Below are 19268 nucleotides of genomic sequence, written 5' to 3' on the forward strand. Positions count from 1 at the left end.
CAGCATGTTGATGAGACAATGCTTGGACCAGAATAATCTCAGGATCCTGATTTTAGGCCAAGAGTGTTATGTGTGGAATGATTCACTTCCTGGGAAGCTTGGTTTTGGCATTATATGCCTTAGTGATGCCAGAGTTCTTGTTCACAAAGCCGAAGAATGAGCTTCACAAACACTCACGGTAGGAGAGCAAGGTACAGGCTTTTATTTAGAAATAAAGTGAGAGAATAGAGCTTACGGCTCATGCCAGGAGGGGACAAGAGAGCCCGTAGTGGTGCGTTGTCTAGGGGGTTTTATAGGCAGTTGAGGATTTTTTGAGAACATGAAAAACTTAGGGGTATGGACTTGAATCACCTGCCCTGTCCTCAAGGTGGCCTGGGTCATATTCTGATTGCCAAGCTGACAATGGGGTCACGGGTTATGCTGATACCCTTGCAGAACACTCAAACATTCCAGGCCAAGTTGTTCCTGGCCTTTTGACCTTTAACTGGTCTCACTGAAGATGTCTGTATCTTTACCCTAGAGAATTAGTGTGGCCTTGACTTTGCATAATGCTTAGCACAGAGTTTCAATGGGGACTTCTTTGCCCGTTGTTACATTGCTCTGACTGTAAATATTCCGCCCTGCTTTTCCCAGAGGACCTCACCCTACTCTGTGTAAGCCCATGGTCCCTGTCTCATTAGGGAGCAAGCAGCTACATCCTAGAGGGGAAGATGTTTTTCATAAACTTCAGACGCTAAAATCTAAGCAACAGTGTTGTTTCATAGCAAATCTATCAAGCATTTATTTTGAGTCTACTTATAAATTAACAAAAGAAAAGCAATGATGTGACAGTAAGTATGGACAAGTATTGGCAGAGGAGTGACTCTCCAAAGGTCCCTAACGCCCCACTCAAGAGGTGGGTGCTTCAGCCCTGCCCATGAGTGGATGTCAGATTCTTGGGACAGTCAAATCCTTACCCTGCTCTACTTGCCTGTGAAGGTCTGGATGGAGCAGCTGAAAAAAAGTGCCCAGTGCCAATCAGCTGACATCCTGGGCTGTCCGGGAGCAGGGAGAGGAGGAGGATTTCATTGTGCAATTTCACAGGAAGAGACAAGTATAGCCTTTCCTTGGGCTGAGTTTTCCATGGGAGATGTAGCCTGCCTGCCTCTTGGTTAGCCCGTCACTGCTGGGTGTCCTTGATGGAGAGGTAAACAGACAGTGCTCCAGAAGCATACCCTTCCTGACCACCAGCACCTTCTGCTGCTGCTGAAATAGTGAACTGGTTCTCTCATGGAAACAGTTAGTGGATGTTTGACACAGGCTGGTCCAGAGACTGTTAGAGAGGCAAGAAACATTTGGGTTTGTGTAGCCCAACCCCAATCCTTTACTCATAGGGAAACTGAGGCCCAGAGACATCTCTTGACTGTCATACTTTCTCCTCTCCCACCCCGAGGTCATAGTCTTTAGGGTGATCTTGAAGAGACAGTTTGGCTTTGATTTGGCATCATGGATATATAAATACTACACAGTACTCCTGGGACCTAGGGAGTGTGTGCTGCAGGTGAACATATCTCTTGAAGAGAACAGACTGCATTCCTAGAAGAGCAAAGACCAAAATAAAAGGTCTTAAAACAAAGGTAATTCATAGAACCTGTAACCACATAGAACAGTAATTTTTGTTTATTTTTTTAAAGAACAGATTCAGAAGCACTTCTTGTTCTTCACACAAAAGCTGGAATGCAGGTGATGGGGTGAACATGAGGAAATGACTTTTCAGACTTACCAAAATCTAAGCACTACTCTGTGCAGTATTAGGTTTATTAGGGAGAGTCTAGGGGAGCTTCTGCCTGTGCCTTGAATCACAATGGGTGCAGTGGAATCTCTGTCATTAAAATTTGAAGGAAGATAAACAGTAAATATTTCCCAGGATAATTACTTAGTGCTGGGCAAACCTCAAGAGTTGGGAGTTCCAACTCCTGTTGGATCAGCGCCACAGTTCTGGGGGTATTTATCTAAAGCTTATCCAGATCATGTGAGCACTCACTGTTCATGAGCATAGTAAGATTCTGTAGAATCACTACTTGTCTTCTCTGTGTTGGACAGCCCTCCCCATGCCCCCCTCCCACATTATATTTGCTAATTTTAATGTGCCCATTGATTTCCCCCCACCCTGATCCCTCCATTCCCACCCATCCACCCCAGTCTATTTCCCTTTGGTAACTTTTAGTCCATTCTTGGGTTTTGTGAGACTGCTGCTGTTTTCTCCTTCAGTTTTTTCCTTGTTCTGATACTCCAATGATGAGTGAAATCATTATATATATGGTGAATAATATTCCACTGTTCATCTTGTGATGCAGCTCCCCACGGCTGGGCAGTGCCCGCCATGGGGGTGGAGTTTGCAAGAGCAGCACTGTTGCCTGGAAATTCCATGATGTCACAGTGGTGCCTCTGTCCTAGAGAAAGAATGGGTATGCTTAGAGGAGCAGCTGGGATTCTGGTGAGGTGGACACTGAACAACTTGACAGCATCAGGGAAAATGGAATCCAGAGCCAAGGTACTGTTGTGTTTCTTTTTGTTTTGGTGTCAGTACTAAACAGTTCCATGAGCAACATGATGGTTACTAGACTACCCCCATTACTAAGTCCCCACCTCATAGGCCGTAGGAGTCAATGTCCATCAGCCCAGGAACATGCTGTAGAAGCGCTACTGATCTTCACTGTGTTATACTGCCTTGCCCATGCCTGCCACCCACCCACATTATGTGTGCCACTCGTAATGCCCCCATTTTCCCTCTCTTCCCTCCCTTCCAACCCATCCTCCTCAGTCACATTCCGTTTTGTAACCGTGAGTCCATGCTTGGGTTCGGTGAGGCTACTACTGTCTTGTTCCTTCACTCTTTTTCTTTTTTCTGATATTCCACAGGTAAGTGAAATCATTTGACACTTTTCTTTCTCTGTGTGGCTTATTTCACTGAAGACAATACCCTCTAGCTCCATCCATCTTGTTGTAAATGGTAGGATTTGTTTTCTTCATCTGGCTGAATAATATTCCACTGTTCATCTTCTGATGGACACTTACCTTGGCTATTGTGAATAGTGCTGTGATAAACATAGGGGTGCACCTGTGTTTTTTCAACTTGGCTGCTGTATTCTATTATTTATTTCTGTGTGTATATATATATATATATATATATGTTTTTACTTAGTTACTTATTTATTTGTTATTTATTTATTTATCATTAGTCTACAACTACATGAGTAACATGTAGTTTACTAAACTCCCCCCATCAACAAGATGCCCCCAGATACCCCATTACATTCACTGTCCATGAGCATAGTAAGACAGTGTAGAATCCCTACTGGTAACTTTTAGTCCATGTTACCAGTTGATTTGTACAACATCTCTGTTGTACAGCCATCCTTGTGCCCCCTTCCACATAATACATGCTAATTGTAATGCACACATTCTTCCCTCCCCCACTTATCCCTCCCAGTCCCAACTATCCACCCCATTCCCTTTCCCTTTGGTAACTGTTAATCCATTCTTGGTTTCTGTGAATCTGGTGCTGTTTTGCTCAGTCAGTTTCTCCTGGTTCTCCTTCTCCAGAGGTTAGTGAAATCATTTGATATTTGTCTTTCTCTGCCTGGCTTATTTCACTATGCATATTACCCTCTAGCTCCGTCCATGTTGTTGTAAATGGTAGGATTTTTCCTTTGGTTATGGCTGAATAATGCACTGTTCATCTTCTGATGGACACTTAGCTTGGCTATTGTGAATAGTGCTGTGATAAGCATAGGGGTGCACATGTCTTTTTAAAACTGGGCTGCTGCATTCTTTTATTTATTTCTGTATGTATGTATGTATGTATGTATGTATTTTCTTACTTATTTGTTATTTATTTTTTATCATTATTTTATAACTACATGAGTAACATTATGTTTACTAGACTCCCCCCATCAACAAGATGCCCACATATTCCCCATTGCTCTCACTGTCCATGAGCATAGTAAGATACTTTAGAATCCCTACTTGTCTTCTATGTGTTGTACAGCCCTCTGTGTGACCCCCTCCCACATTGTACATGCTAATTGTAATGCACACTTTATTTCTCTGTCCCCTTATCCCTCCATTCCCAACTATCCACCCCAGTCCCTTTCCCTTTGGTAACTGTTAGTCCATTCTTGGGTTCTGTGAATCTGGTCCTGTTTTGTTCATTCAGTTTCTCTTGGTTCTCCTTCTCCAGAGTTTAGTGAAATTATTTGATACTTGTCTTTTTCCACTTGGTTTATTTCACTGAGCATAATACCCTCTAGCTCCATCCATGTTGTTGGAAATGGTAGGATTTCTTTTCTTCAAATGGCCGAATAATGTTCCACTGCTCATCTTCTGATGGACACTTAGCTTGGCTTTTGTAAATAGTGCTGTGTTAAACATAGGATTGCACGTGTCTTTTATAAACTGGTCTGCTGCATTCTCTTAGTTATTTTTTATGTATGTATGTATTCATTTATTTTCTTACTTATTTATTCTTTATTTATTTATCATTAGTCTACAGCTACATGAGTAACATCATGTTTAGTAGACTCCCCCCATCACCAGTTTACCAAAGGGTAAGGGACTAGGAGTCTGCTTGGCAAGGGAGGAAGAACGGTGGAAAGGGGGCATTACAATTAGCTCACATGTGTGGGGAGGTCCCACCGGGAAGTCAGTATAGTACAGAGAGTTCAAGTAGTGATTCTATAGCATCTTAATATCCTGATGGATGGTGACTGTAATGGGGTCTGTGGGGGGGACTTGATCTGGGGCATGTAGTAACCATAATGAAGCTCATATAATTGTAGATTGGTTATTGTGAATAATGCTGTGATAAACATAGGGGTGCACTTGTCTTTTTTAAACTGGGCTGCTTTCTTCCCTCCCTTCCTCCCTCCCTCCCTCCCTCCCTCCCTTCCTTCCTTCCTTCCTTCCCCTTTCTTCATGTATTTATTTATTCATTCATGCATTCATTCATTCATCTATCTATCTTTCTGTCCGTCTATCTATCTATCTATCTTTCTTTCATTCTGTCTTATCTGTCTTTGTGTCGTTAATATACAATCACATGAGTAACATTATGTTTACTAAACTCCCCCATCACGAAGATGCCCCCAGATACCCCATTGCCGTCACTGTCCATGAGCATAGTAAGACACTGTACAATCACTACTTGTCTTATCTATGTTCTACAGCCCTTTACAGCACAGTACTTTGAAAGGTCTGTGCACAACCTGAAACCTTGTATAAATTGTGTCATATATTTATACACCTATATTGTTTTAGAAAAGAGTCCGAAACTTTCCTGAGCCACTCAGTGGAAACTGTATCCCCAAACTGTGTCCCTAAGAAACTTCTGATTTGTAAATCTCTTTATGATACTTTCTAGCTCAAAGTATCTGTATCAGTCTGAGGTAAATTAAGGTTTTGTACATGAAGAGAGTTCAGAGGCACAACTGACATTTCTGTCCAAAACTGTGGTGTCATGGAAAGAGAATGGAAGATTCTAAGTCCTCATTTACTCTGTCTTGTCATTCAAAAACCAGAAGCTAATTCCTGCCTGTGTTATTATATGAATCAAATGTGATAATATGGATGAAAGCACTCTAGAAGAATATAAAGTATCCTTCAAAAGTATGATATTAGCAGTGAGATATTAATATATCAAGTCGTTTTACTAGTTGTCAACTGAGAAAAAGAGCAAATTGCAAACTCCATCAGCAAAATTTAGAAGCGTTGTTTTTTCATCCTTCAGTACCTGTAGTTAACACTTACATTAAATTTCCTTGGTTTTAATGAGGAATGGTTGCAAATACAGCTTACAGGATTCAGAAAGCATCACCAGCCTGTAAACTGATAAATAGAACTTACTGTTACTACTCTAGGCAACAGTGCTCCTTTATCCCATTGGTCAGTGGCTCTAAAAGAATGGTTCAGGACCAGCAGCATGAGCATCATCTGAGAATATGTTAGAAATGCAAATTCTCAAGCCAGACCCCTTACTTGGTCAGAAATGTTTGGGATTGGCCCCAAAATCTGCCCTTTAACAAGGGAATTCTGAGCCATAAGTGATTATCCCAGGTCAGACCTCCTAGGCTAACCTGCGGCCACGGGTACTCAGATGTTACTGGTGGAGGAGCTACTACTGTTCTTCCCAAGATCATGTCTCGGAGGCGATGTAGAATGAAGCCAGCAGACAAGAGTACAGAGCAACCAGCAAAACTTTTAAAAAGGCATGAAAAGGAAAGAAAGAGACTCTCGCTAATCAGCAGGTGCTCCAGGGGAGAATGCCTTTAGGGCTGCAATGTCTAGGGTTTATGAGCACAAAAACTGAGTAAATACATGCAAGCGGCTGGGAGTTGTTGCTAAGGCCTGTCGCTAGGGCTGAGATGAGATCAGACAACTCACTTGTTTCTCTGGCTAAATTTTCCCAGATGTCCAGGACGAGGCTTCTTGTTTACTGTGAAGCCTTGACCCCAGTTTCCTTCTGCATGTGCCTTACTGAGACCTTGAGTTCAATCTGCCTTCAACCCACTTACATGTGCCTCAAAGAGAATGGCAGAACTCCAGTAACAAGGGAGAGTAGTATCTAGTCTAATCCCTGAAAGACTGGTGTCAGCAAAGGTTGGACTGGTAGATACCAGTCTTAACGGCCATGGTAGGTGTGGCCCAAAATATGCTCAAATAGGCCTGTTTTGTATAATGCCCATGTTAGGTTTTACTGGTTTGAAAAAGAATATATGGCCTTCTTTCCAGAAATATAACTCTCCCGAGATTCAGAAAGTGTACATACCTTTGGTACCCTTGTCAGCCAAAGAGTTAGAGTAATGCAAAATTAAACCATACATATGTAAAAATCACCTCTGTGGTAAGCTTTCTTCTCTGAACCTTGAAGTTAGGGAACAACAAATATGAAAATGACTAATGGTTACTGAACATTTATCATATTCTTAGTGCTGTTGTAAATGGTTTTTATGTATTAATGGTGCTATTTTTAGCTATTCACTATACCAACTCCTTTCCTGGGCTCTGAATATATAACTGCCCTCAAGAAGCTCACACAGCAATGAGGAAAAATCAGAAGAAACAAGCCTATTACTGTTTCAGTGAGAAGGGCTATAGATCAAGTTCAGGGTATTTTCAGAGGCCTAATGTAAATAAAGTTTTCTCAGAGAAGGAAATGCCTACATTTAGAAATATGAAGGGTGAGAGGAACTGGTCATTTTAAAGGGGGGCAAAACTGGATGTAGGGAACTTGTATTCTGTATTCCAGGTCCCACAGCAAGTAAGGGGTAGTGTTAGGATTTGAGTTCAGGTCAGTCCCATTCTGAAGGCCTTGCTTTTAGCCCCAAAGTCTAGGGCAGAAAATAGTGTTTATCAAGCCTGTCAATTCTGATAAATTGGTAGTGGCTTCCAGGAATGCTAATGATATGGACTCTGAGGCCTCAAGTGGGCTAAATTGGAAAGGATGCCATGATCAGTTAGTGATGTCTGCCTTGGGTACAGAATAGGAAAGTATATGTGCCATGCATTTGCTGACCCTGCACTACAGAGTGCTGCCTCCAGGACTTAGAACACAGAGCAACAGACCTGCAGAGCTGTTTCACATTTGTGTAAGATTGTGTCTGACTTCAAGTCACTTAGATTATATGTTATTAGGATGTAGTAAGTGACAGCTCAGGATGTTATGAGCTGATGGAGCATTCAGTGAGAAAGGGAATAAAGTTCTCTTCAAAATGTGAAGATATTGATTACATATAACTGATAAACCACAATAAATAATCAATCTTATTAACCTCCTAAACTTCAAAATTTGTAGGGTAGATGAGTTTTCATTATTTACCTCTGTTACTTCCTTCAACATGGAGAGTGCCATCAATGCCACAGAAAATGGCATTGTTTGCAAGTAATGGGATCCATATGTGTCAAATCAGCTCCATCATGCCCAGGGGAAACTTAAATTTAGAAATTCCACCCAAAAGTATACATTCAACACACCTAATGTTTCATCTGTGGAGTAGTTTGCAAGTTGATAATAGGGAGATTAAGAATGTAGCTCTTCACGGCAAAGATGATTGTAAGTTAGTGCCAGTCTGTTTCCCTCATGGTTTATGGAGTCAGTATGATAGAGGATGAGATCTTTGAATACTAATTAAATGTCATTTCCTCAGTATATTTATTAAGTCAATGTATAGATTGAAATAATCATAACAATATCAAATAGTTCCTAATAATCAAAAGGAAACAAGTAGGTACCATCAAGTCAGGCAACAGTAGTTCATTACTTTTTCACTTCGCCCTGTCTCACCATCACATTTAGCTGTTACAAGCACTTTTCATCCTCAACATGAACTTTTTTTAAATGACTCATGTATTGGAAATAGAGATCCAAGGGAGATGACTGCCCCAAAGTCCCTCGGCAGAGCTGTTTGTCATCCGGACACTTCTCCCAGGAAAGGCTGTGCTCTGAATGATCGTCTCTCACTGACATGACTGGAACAGCCAACATGCCCCCATTTTCAGAGCCTCACTTTGTGGATAAAGCAGCCTTGGCTGCCATCATCTGAAGAAGCAGGCCATGAGGACATGCACCTCAGCAGGCCCCCGGCCCAGAGCCATGCCTGCTATTGAGCTCCTCTAAAGCCCCACCCTCAGCATCAGAAACCAGCTTCTCACTGATCCTGCTCCCCCAAGACATTTTCATCAGAGATGATGGGGGAGCTTATCACCTGGAGGCTTGTTTGCATGACCTTCCTTTGGAAGACAAGACCTGACTGTGCCAGGAATCAAAACATTTCTCTGGCCAAGTCACACTCACCAGTACAGAATTATCTCGATTCATTTTAAATTTTAAATATTATCTGAAACCTCAACAGGGGGAAAAGAACCTGATAGTAGCCTGTAGAGAAAAGTCTCTGGGCACAGGCTGATAAGGACTTTACCTTTTCTCATCCCTTCCCGATTAGATAACCACATCAAAAATGGTAAGAAATGGCCTCCATATACAGGGACATGTATCTTAATATCTTCTGTGTACCAACTCCATCATGAAAAAGTTGTTCTGGAGTTCAGCATATGAGGACTCCAGTTTAGATGACATGTTTAGTGGAAAGAAGAAGAGAACAATTTAAAGGTTTGCATTAAATACATTCAAGACCCAGAAGCTTCTCCTTTGCAGATCTCCTGATCCATTCATACAGCCGAGAAATACCAGGTCCATTCAGAGAAACTCCCTTGCTGGCTGTGCAATTTATTTATGCCTGTCACCCCTGGAAGGCTTCTGATATTCAACCCTCACACTTCTCTATTCCTTGAGCAGTGCTGGTGCTGAAACTCGCTCTGTGATCTCACTTGTCTCAGCCATTCTCTACTTCCAGTACGTGGATATTTTCTCCTCCACTCCATGGAGACACACATAGCCCAGTGCTCTGGGTGGAGACCATGGCTGCTGGTAAAGATGAGATCTGGTTTCCATGCCAACTTCTGCCTTGACACAGTATCCAGTTTTGGAGCAGACTCCTTTCCAATTACCCAGCATCAATGTCGGATGAGATGATCTCGAAGGAGCCTTCCCAGCCCTAATATTCTAGGAATTAATGGGAGCCGAAATTCTTGGCTCACTGGGTTCAGTGTCACCAGCATTTGCCAACTGCCTTCCTCTCTGACTTCAAGCACCATACTGGGCGCTGCAGGGGAGATGCTGCTATCAGAGCTCTCCTTCTCATACCACAGCACTCACAGACAGAGGAGAGCAGGACAAGAAAAACAAGTTTGCAGATACCACCAGGGCACATCAGAGCACACTGTGCACTGTTAGCTAAGTACAAATGATTATAGGGCCTGAAAGAGGCAGAAATTGCATCTATTTACAAAAGTCAGACTAATGCTTCCCAGAATTGTAGATAAGCCTTGGCAGGGAGAATTCAAACAGGACACAGTGCAGTTTCTACATCAACATTTACTGAGCAGTTATTTTATGCCAGCCATTGTTCTAAGCACTTTGCATAACAGCTCATCTACTCCTCTCAGTCTTTTGAGATTGAGACTATGATTATTTCCATTCTGCATATGAAGAAACTGAGGCATATACTGTATAAGTAACAGGCTTAAACTCGTATCACAAGCAAGTAGCAAATGCCAGGATTCAAACCTAGGAGATCAGGTGCCCACGTCCACATCAGTCTGGAGGCTCCACAGACTCTCACATATGGAAAGTCACTGAACCTGGAGAATGGAGAGTGGAGAAGACCAGATACCATAGATGAGCTCTGAAGCCTGCACAAGTCTCTTCATGCCCTGGACCTGCCAGTTTCTTATATGTGAAATAACAGCAATAACTTGCCTCATTGGGTTGTTATGACCACTCAGCAAAATGGTAGGTATAAAATACTTTTTAAGTGATACAAAACCCTGCAGAATTTTTAATAATTGAAGAGAGCAGAAGAAGCAGCATGAACAAAAGTCCTGAGGGGGGACGTACAAGGCATACCTAGGCACATATTTAGGGCACAGTGATGGTCCAGCATGCTCCATGAGTAAGTGCTCCCTGGTAGACTGGGGTGAGGGTCTCTTGCCCACAGTTGCACCTTGGGTGTTTACCACCTAAGATCTCATTTCATTTCATCTTTATCAGCTGTGGTAGGGCTGACTCTGCCCTCTCAGTGTGGAGAATGGCACGGAGAGCCGATTTTCCTTGTGTTTTGTACTGCTGGAGCTCACGCCAGAATGCCAGCACAATTCTCATCAGCATTTGAGGTAAGTGGTAGCATTTGGACACAAGGACGAGGCCCCTAACCCTCAGTGCTAACATAGACCCTGGCACATTAGTTTCAGCAAAATTACCTCATGTATGAGTGACACCCAGGGAGGGTTCAAGTGGAGTGGAAATTTGTCTGCATAAAGAAATCAACTCATCTCAGCAATGTCTGTGTAGCAAGACGTGTCAACGTCATTTTCTCCAGACCAGGTAAAGCAACATCTTCAGATGATTCTTAGGTTACCACGGGGACTGGTGGGAAGGATAATGGGTTCACAGTGCTTGAATCCAAGAAAAGGGCAGTAGCTCAAGGGAGACACACTGGACTGAGATCAGAAGACCTGACTTTGAGCCCCAGTTTGGCTGATTGACTTTGGAGACATCATTTCGCTTCTTTGAGCTTCGGTTTTCTTTAAAATGGCACAATTGATAAAGATGCTCTCTAAAGCACCTTCATTTCTGAAAGCCTAAACACATGCAAGTTATTTTTAAGCAGAAATCTAAGTACAGCTATTCTTAGGTTCTCACTAGAAGCTACATGTGATTTCGCATTTCCTACTAACTGCAGAGGTAAAATTTTCAGCCACACATTGCTCTTGTCTTTCTTCATGGCCAGATGATGCTGTTTACAAAACAACAAGACCACAAGTAAGCAACTATAGCAGCAGACAATGTAGTGAGGAATGTGCTAAGAACATATTAAATGCATTGAATTCTCAGAGCAGTCCCGCTGGATGGTGCTAATATTATTTCTGTAATATAGATGAAGAAGCAAAGGCTTATTAAAGAGTTACTAATTACCTTGCCCAAGGGACAGAGCAGGTAAGTGAACCCAGCTTGTCTACCCTCAAGCCCCGTGCTCATAACCACTTGTACGTCCAGCCAGGAGAGAACACAGATACGTGAACCTAAGTGTCCCAGCTTTCCCTCTCTCCCCTGAGAAATGATTGCTAAAGACTTTTTCATAGGGATCACAGCCTCTCTTTCCCAGAGAGAAAGAAGCCACAAACTCCTAAGTCAGAGAACGGCACAAGCTATTCTCTCCCTAAAGTGCACTCCAATGGCGGGAAAATAGACAGGCCTGCATTGGAGGAGAGAGGACCACAGGAACAAGAGTGGCATAAGAAAAGGGCTGTTGCCCCACCTCCTCAGTCATCTGAGAGTTAGTCCACACTTGAGCCCCTGACCCTTCCTGGCATTGCTCAATGCCCCTTACCAGGGAATGGGCACAGGGAAAGCATACCAGGAGTACATGGCAGGCGAGAGAGCAGACAGAGCAGAGCGTCCAGCTGCATGCAGCAGCCTCACTTAGAAAGCATCTGTTCCCAAAGCACTAGTAAGTGCCAGGTGCACAGAAAGATCCCCGAGATACAGCTCCTGTTCATAAAGGACAGGCTCACTGGATGGACAGGAGACAAATCCACGCATGGATAGCATTAATGCAAGATGTTAGGTGCCATAATGAAAGTCTAAGCAACTTGTTCTGGGTGCAGAGCAGAGGGAGTGCAAGCTAAGTGTGTTCATGGAAGTAGAAGCTCAGAGGTTTGGGAGTCCCGAGCGGGAAGGGCCGATTCTGACTGGGCCCTCGCAGAGCCATGGGGTCTGAGTGGGGTCCTGAAGGACTTGGAATGAGGGCAAATTGCCCCAGTGAAATGCTCCTCATCAGAGGTTAGTGGGTGTAAAGAGCCAAATCAGGTTGCCTGTGTTTGCCTTTTTGAAGGCAGGATAGCTCCAAGCATGGAGATGAAGTTCAGATCGACCTAGTTTTGATTCTCAGATCTGCCATGTCTTTAACCTCAGTATCTTAATCTGTGAATGGAGATACTAGTACCCTCTTCATGGGATCATGGGGATTGATGAAATAAATGCATATACTTACGAATGTAGATGCTTAGTAAATGCTCCGTAAATGATGGCTTTTACTATCTGTATTAAACTACTGCAGTGAACATTATCTAGCTCCTCTGGGTAACATCTGAGCCTGACCAGCCACTGTTGGATGGTAGATAATGTAAACAATTAACTAAATGCACCTGCATATTCATCTGCTTATGCCTTTGTCACATTTTCATTTTCCCCTCTCCTCAGATCCTTGCACAGCCCACACTTTGCCTAATCTTGAATCATAGTTTTGTTTTCTATGTTTTGTGCTGTTCAGTTTTCTTGTCTGTACAATAGACTAAATCATTGGGTTTTTTCTGCCTTCTTCTTCACACAGTAAGGTCCTACCCTGGAGGGTGCATTCTCTGTAGTATTTTCAGACGCAGTAGTGAAGGCACAGGAGCCATTATTGCAGTCAGCTCCTCAGATAGACTCCTGTCTGGTCACAGCCCAGCTTCGCTACTACTCATCCTCAGCAGCTGAGAGTCATCAGAAAATGCTGGCACTGCAGGGAACCACAGCCAGATGTTCTGTTTCACCAGTGAGGACATCAAGGCCAGAGACAGGAAGAGACTTAGGAAGCTCATGCAGGGAGGGAGGGAGGCAGGGCAGACCTGTGCACCAGACCCCAAGTTTGGGGACTCAGGCCGGTGTGCCCTGAACGGCCACCCATGATGTTTCTGCCTTTGCTCTGCACACTTGGGCTCTCTGAGGTCAAAGATGCAGTTCCTTCCCTCCCTCTGCGCTTTGGGTAAAGCTGGAAGTGGCAGGCCTCCTGGATGTCCCGCTCCCACAGGGCAGCCTCAGGAGGCCTTCCCAGCGCCATGTACTGACTTGGGGCCTTCGCAGCTCAGAGCCCACATGACAGCCAGTGAGGTGAGAAGATTGAAAACACTTCAAACTGTCCTGGCTGCAGAGAAGCGAGACGAAGGCAGTTAGGAGACGTCTGTGATGATCGGCACTAGAAAGGCTGATGAAAACGAGGTGGCTTCCAGGCTGTCCTTCCGCCACCCCTGAGACCCAGGCATGCGCACTGCCGCTCTCACCGGCAGCTCCAGTGGTCTGTGGCAGTGTCCCGGTTGGAATGGATTCCGGAGCTGCACCTGGGCCCCAGGGAAAGCATGCTAGGAGATGATGGCAGTGTCTGCCCTGCTTTCCCTCTTGAGAAGGAATTTCCCTTTCCTCTGAGTATACAGAGCCTGCTGTACTACCATGGAATGTATTTCATTTTCTCTTTATAGTTTTTATTACTAGTTCATGAGCCTGTCTCCCTCACCACATCGGAATGTCCTTCTTAAAGGCAGGTCCCTGGTTCTTGTTTTCCCCATCACATATAATATGTTGAATTAATATGTTGATGACCCAGTGAATATTGTTCTATCAGATGTGTTGCAAAGAAACTTAAATAGTAAGAACTCACGTTGTGGAATTAGACACATGTACACTTGAATTCTAGCTCTGCCATTATTGGCTCTATGACCTCCACCTAACTGTGCCTCAGTCCTTTTACAAAATCATTATCATCATCATAATTATAACTGTGGTATCCTGTAGGGCTGTTACAGAGATTTAAAAAGTTAATGAATATAAAATATGTAGTCTAGTTCCTAACATCAAAGGGCTCCATAGATGCAAGCGACTATCAGTGATATTAGATATAATAACTATTTTCTTCTTCATCATCATCATTGTGATTTGTTGCCCTGTCACCATGCTGGTAACCCAAATCCCCATGCTCAGGCAGCCCTTAATCATCCCTTAGATGTAAGAGGCATACATGCAAAGGAATAAGTTAAAGGGGAAAAAAGCCTAATGTTTATTATTATGTGGTTATTGCACCAAACCACCAGCGTGGGCTTCTGTGCACTGGAGAACCCGTGAGAGCTCCTTCCTCGCAGCCCCTGCCTAATCTCGTCCCTCTGGATCTTGGCACTACGGGGACCAGAAAAGACCAACCCAACACAACTGGGGGACAGAAGGGGACAGAAGTTTTGCCCTATGTCTCAAATAAGGCAGATCCAAGCTTTCCGCCTCATATCTTCAGAATGGAGGTTTCTCCTAAGCATGCCCCTAGCCACCCCAGGCTTGCACAGCATCCCAAAGAAACAGATCCAGCAGAGATCCCACAGCTCTTGCATCATGGCCCATGTCTGCCTAGGAGGAGGCCCTGGGGGGAAAGGGTAATCCTAAACTGACAAATGGCCCCAGGTGGGAGGTCCATCTTACACAGGCTCCTAGCTGCCCCAGGCTGCTGCCAGGAGGGTGGGTGTCCTTGTGGCTGTGGTGGCGGCTGTTTGGTGTGTGGGTGTGAGGGTGGTCAATAATGCAGTGCTCTAAAGTGCATGTGGAATGTATGGAGAAAATCAAAACTTGAAATATAGAAATGTTACTGGTAATGTGGTTAGTGGTAACAGAATTTTGATCTGGAAATGACCACACTTGCGTATAGTCCAGTTGAGCCAACAGAAGTCTTCACTTAAGGAGGGAAACAGCCCGCTCCCTTGTTTATTCACCTACCTGGCAATGATGGTACCTCTCGAAGCCAAGGAATGTGCTAGGTGCTGGGGAGACTGCTGAAAAAAAAACAGAAGGAGGCCTTTCCCACAAATGTACAGCCTAAAAGAGGGACAGAGAATCAACAAGCCAACAATCGACTAGAGGCAGTCAAGTCTCTCACAACCATCGTCCATTCAGCCAGCCCTTTGCATTGACCTGCATTCTCCGTTCTCTCTGTAAACACCCCAGCTGACACCCTGGGGAGCTGAGAGCTCATGGACAGAGGAAGCTTCTCTTATGAGCCCAGATATTTCTGCTCACATCAACTTTGTTGTAGGAGTAGTACAATCAATCGTGTTTGTTTCCAAGCCTATTTATACTTTGGTGTTGTTATTATATTTGGGCAATGTAACATTTAAAAATAGGTATCCTGTTGAAATGTGAGTGCAAAACAGTTTTATTTCTTTGTAAATTAAGTTAAATACTTTCAAAAGCTTCAAAGATGAATCATGGAAAACACTGTAATGTTAGGTATAGGCAAGACAACTATAAAAGCTTGGGGGGAAAATGCACAGAAATTTTCCACTTACATTTGTCTTCTGTATCTTCAAATTTCCACTACATCAGAAGCTTGAGAAATGCATGTGCACTTAGGTGTTTTAAGCTAAAAGAAAATACCTGCTATGAATCATTTTCTTGTGGTTCTCCATTTTAATCATCTTTTTCAAATAGTCTAATTGCAGTCCCTGTCGCATCAGATAAAAGGGCTCCTACTGTAATCATGACTTCAGTGAAGCATTGTGAAGGGCACAAGCTGAATGCGGTGACAGAGAGCACAGGATGGCCTGCTTAGGCTGGGCCTTCAGAGGCGGGAAGGACCACACAGAACTGGGAGAGGGGAGCTCCAGGTGGAGGCTGAGCGAGGGGAGGTCCTGGTGCGGGAGGAGCTGTGACCAGGGATGGAGGATGGGAAACGAGGAATGGAGTCCTTGGCCCCACAGGGCTCAGACAATTCAGACCCTTCTGGGTCACACAGAGGAGTTTAAACTCTTCCCAGCATGATGAGAAGCCTGTGAGGGGTCAGGGATGTGTTAGGATAGGATCTGATTTCCATTTTCAAAAGAACATTTGGCTGCTCTGTGAAGAATGGGTGAGGGTGGGCAAGGTGGAGGCAGAGAGAGTGAGGGAGAAAGTGGGAAAGCCCAGCAAGCACATGTGACGAGCAGTGACGGAGCCCTCGGCCTGGGGGCAGCAGGGACTGCGAGTGGGAGTAACAGATGTATTTCTGACATCTTTGGAAGAACTTATATCCAGGATTTTTTGGTCAATCAGTCAGCATGATGAAACTTACAGCTAATTTTTGAGAGGCATTTGGGATCTGGTAGAGAAAAACCCTACCAAAAGTCAAGTAACTTAGCTTTCTCTTTCTAGTTTGATACACATTGACTATGCTCTTCAGAGCAAGCCTCTTAATCACAGGATGCTCATCTGGATAAAAGGAAAAACAATATCCTGTCCTGTCCATCTCAGATTTGGGTTTTACAATTTGAAGAAAATGAGGGCTTTAGTGAATTTAGGACTGGGGCCCTCACAGCTAGTAAGGCAAGTATTAGTACCCTCACTTCCTAGGTTAGCAAACCAAAACTTATGCAACAGTTATTGCACATCTACTATATCAAGACCAGGGCTAGGCTATGAGATCCAAAGGACAAATCAGCGCCAGCCCCTGCCCTGAGGAAGCTCACAGTCTGAGAAAGAAGACAGACAGAAAAATGTTAAATTACAGAATATCAAGGTAAGTACTAAGAAAGTACATGAGAAACTTAGAAGAGGAAGGAATTTTTTTCTGGAAAGGTTGGAAGACTACCCATCTGCTGGACATCTTGAAGGATGGAGAGTTTTCCAGGTACGGAGGGGCATTTTTGAGGGCTGTGTGCAGAGGCATGGAGACCTGGAAGGAAATGGTTTATCTCACGCAACAGAGTGGCGGGGCTTCTGGTGTTCAGTGGACTGTCAGGAAATGAGGCTGGAAAGGTGAACGGGTGCCAGAGAGGCTCACCCCCACAGAGCTCCTGGGTGCATTATGCCAGAGCAGGAAAGTTAGCACGTCAGCTTTCCACTGGAGCTTTCCTCACATGCCCTCACCAGTCCCACCTTATATTTATGCCTGTGCCTTCCACTCCTTACTTCCTTGCTTACTGCTTTCCCCAGGATTAGTTTGAATCTCAGCCTTTCCCCCACAAGCCTGCTCCTGGCACTCTTAATTTTAGAGGGGATGTAACAAAGAGAACAGCCCTGGAGAGTGAGAACACTCTCCTTCTCAGAGTTTCTTCCAGAATTCAAGGAGCCTGTACTGCTTCTTAGCCCAAATAGTTTCATCCCCAAAAAAGTAATTCAAATTATGGTACAAAGGAAACTAAATATCAGGGTAGTAGGGGGGTGAGGGTTCCTGTGCAGGAAGCAGCTGGGCTTTTGCTGCACAGTCTCAGTCGGTGGAAACTGTCTGGGACACCCGAGTTCCAGGCCCTATACTGAACAGCATACTTTTATGTCTCAACTTTCCCATCTGGAAAGCTGAGAGGTAAGAAAACGTGTACTTTTAGAGTGGGAAGAAACTTACCACTAAGTGAATCTCACTTGTTTTGACAAATGAGGAAATGAACTCCAAAGAGGGAAAATAACTAGCCTAAGGTCATACAGAGAACCAGCAGCTGTTTGTCAGTCATTCATTCACTCATTCATTTGGCAACTGTGTTCTGGTGCCCCCCATGAGCCCGCCCTGTGCTAGGTGCTAGGGCTACATAAATAGACAAAATAGTCACCATCCATGCCTTATTGTGTAAATGAAATTGCACAAATAAATGAAATCCCAGCAGGATAATTAAGACAGAGCTCAGCTAAGGTGGAAATAAACAGATACTGTATAGAGAATAAAAGGGCAGGAGGTATACTTTAGAGAAAGCCTCTCTGAAGAGAGAACACGGAAACAAACCTGAAGGAGTCCACCACTTAAAGAGGGTTGGAGGACATTTTTAGGGGAGAACAGCATGTGAAAAGTCCCCAAGGCAAGAAAGTCTGGACTGTCCTGCAGAGTAAGAGAGAAACCAGCATGAAGCCAAGGCCAGAGGCACGCCCTGGGGGCACACGCAACATGCAGCCCAATTTTCTTGGAGCTCCCACCGGACTCCTGAGTGCTCTTCGGCTCCTTGCTGGAAAGGAAAGGCAAGCACGTGATCTTGGCAAGACCTAGGGCTATATTCCTTTGTCTTAAATGCAGTATTGTCAACATACTTTGCTGACACCATGGATAAGAAGAGGGGAAAAGAAAGTAAGTCTGCTTTTCTTCTGTATCCACCCCTCCATGCAGTTAATGTTGAGCTCAAGAAATTAGCCAAGGGAAGGAGTTAGGAGTAAATTCAGAGAGCAGGAAAGGGGGGTTTGGTTCCCGAGTTAGTTGTATGGCTTTGAGATCTGGAGCCTCTTGTCTTCTGTGGCCTAGTTTCAGCCTTCACCGTCATCCTCACCTCTTCAGTGGGTACACCCTTGCTGGAGAATGAGTTTCACAGACTTAGGGCACCCATGGGTTGCCATCTTCAGGTGCTGGTAAAACTGCCTTGACTGACAGGTGGAAATCAAGTTCACAAGTATGCACTTCAATGTAGGCTTGCCTCTTGGCTTAGGAAAACCCATTTATATGTATGACTTACATAGGAAAAGAACAGAAAAGAAACAAAATATCTTTTTTTTTCTCCCATTCAGGGAACAGAATCAAGACAGCCAAAGGGAGAGTCTGGCTTCATTTCATAAATGATGTACCTGGTATTCCTTGCAGTGATGGTTCACTTATGAACCAGAAGTTGCCTTATGATGTAGGCAGAGGAAGTATGGGCTCATGACTCGCCGGAGGCAGAGGAAGCGATAAGGTTAATCTCTCCGACAGCCTCCTTCCCCTTGCTAGTGGCCTTGCTTATATTCATCTCCCACCAGCTGGTTAGTGTGCTAGCTCCCAGAGCCTGCATGGAGGCAGAAATATTTAGATGTAGTCTCTAGCTGAACTCTTCAGCGAACCCCACCTCCTATCCCCAGGTAAGGCTGAGTGAGCACTTACCCCAGCCCTGGACTA

General features: G+C 44.2%; 1 long non-coding RNA gene across 1 annotated transcript; it reads left to right on the plus strand.

The window, feature by feature from the left end:
- Positions 1-1994: 1994 nt before the first annotated feature.
- Positions 1995-12978, plus strand: LOC140846197 (uncharacterized). Its single transcript, XR_012125140.1, has 4 exons — positions 1995-2533; positions 10646-10767; positions 10840-10978; positions 11385-12978. It is a non-coding gene; the product is annotated as an uncharacterized lncRNA (long non-coding RNA).
- Positions 12979-19268: the final 6290 nt, after the last annotated feature.

This window comes from Manis javanica, chromosome 1 (genome assembly GCF_040802235.1).
Source record: "Manis javanica isolate MJ-LG chromosome 1, MJ_LKY, whole genome shotgun sequence".
Classification (NCBI taxonomy): domain Eukaryota; kingdom Metazoa; phylum Chordata; class Mammalia; order Pholidota; family Manidae; genus Manis; species Manis javanica.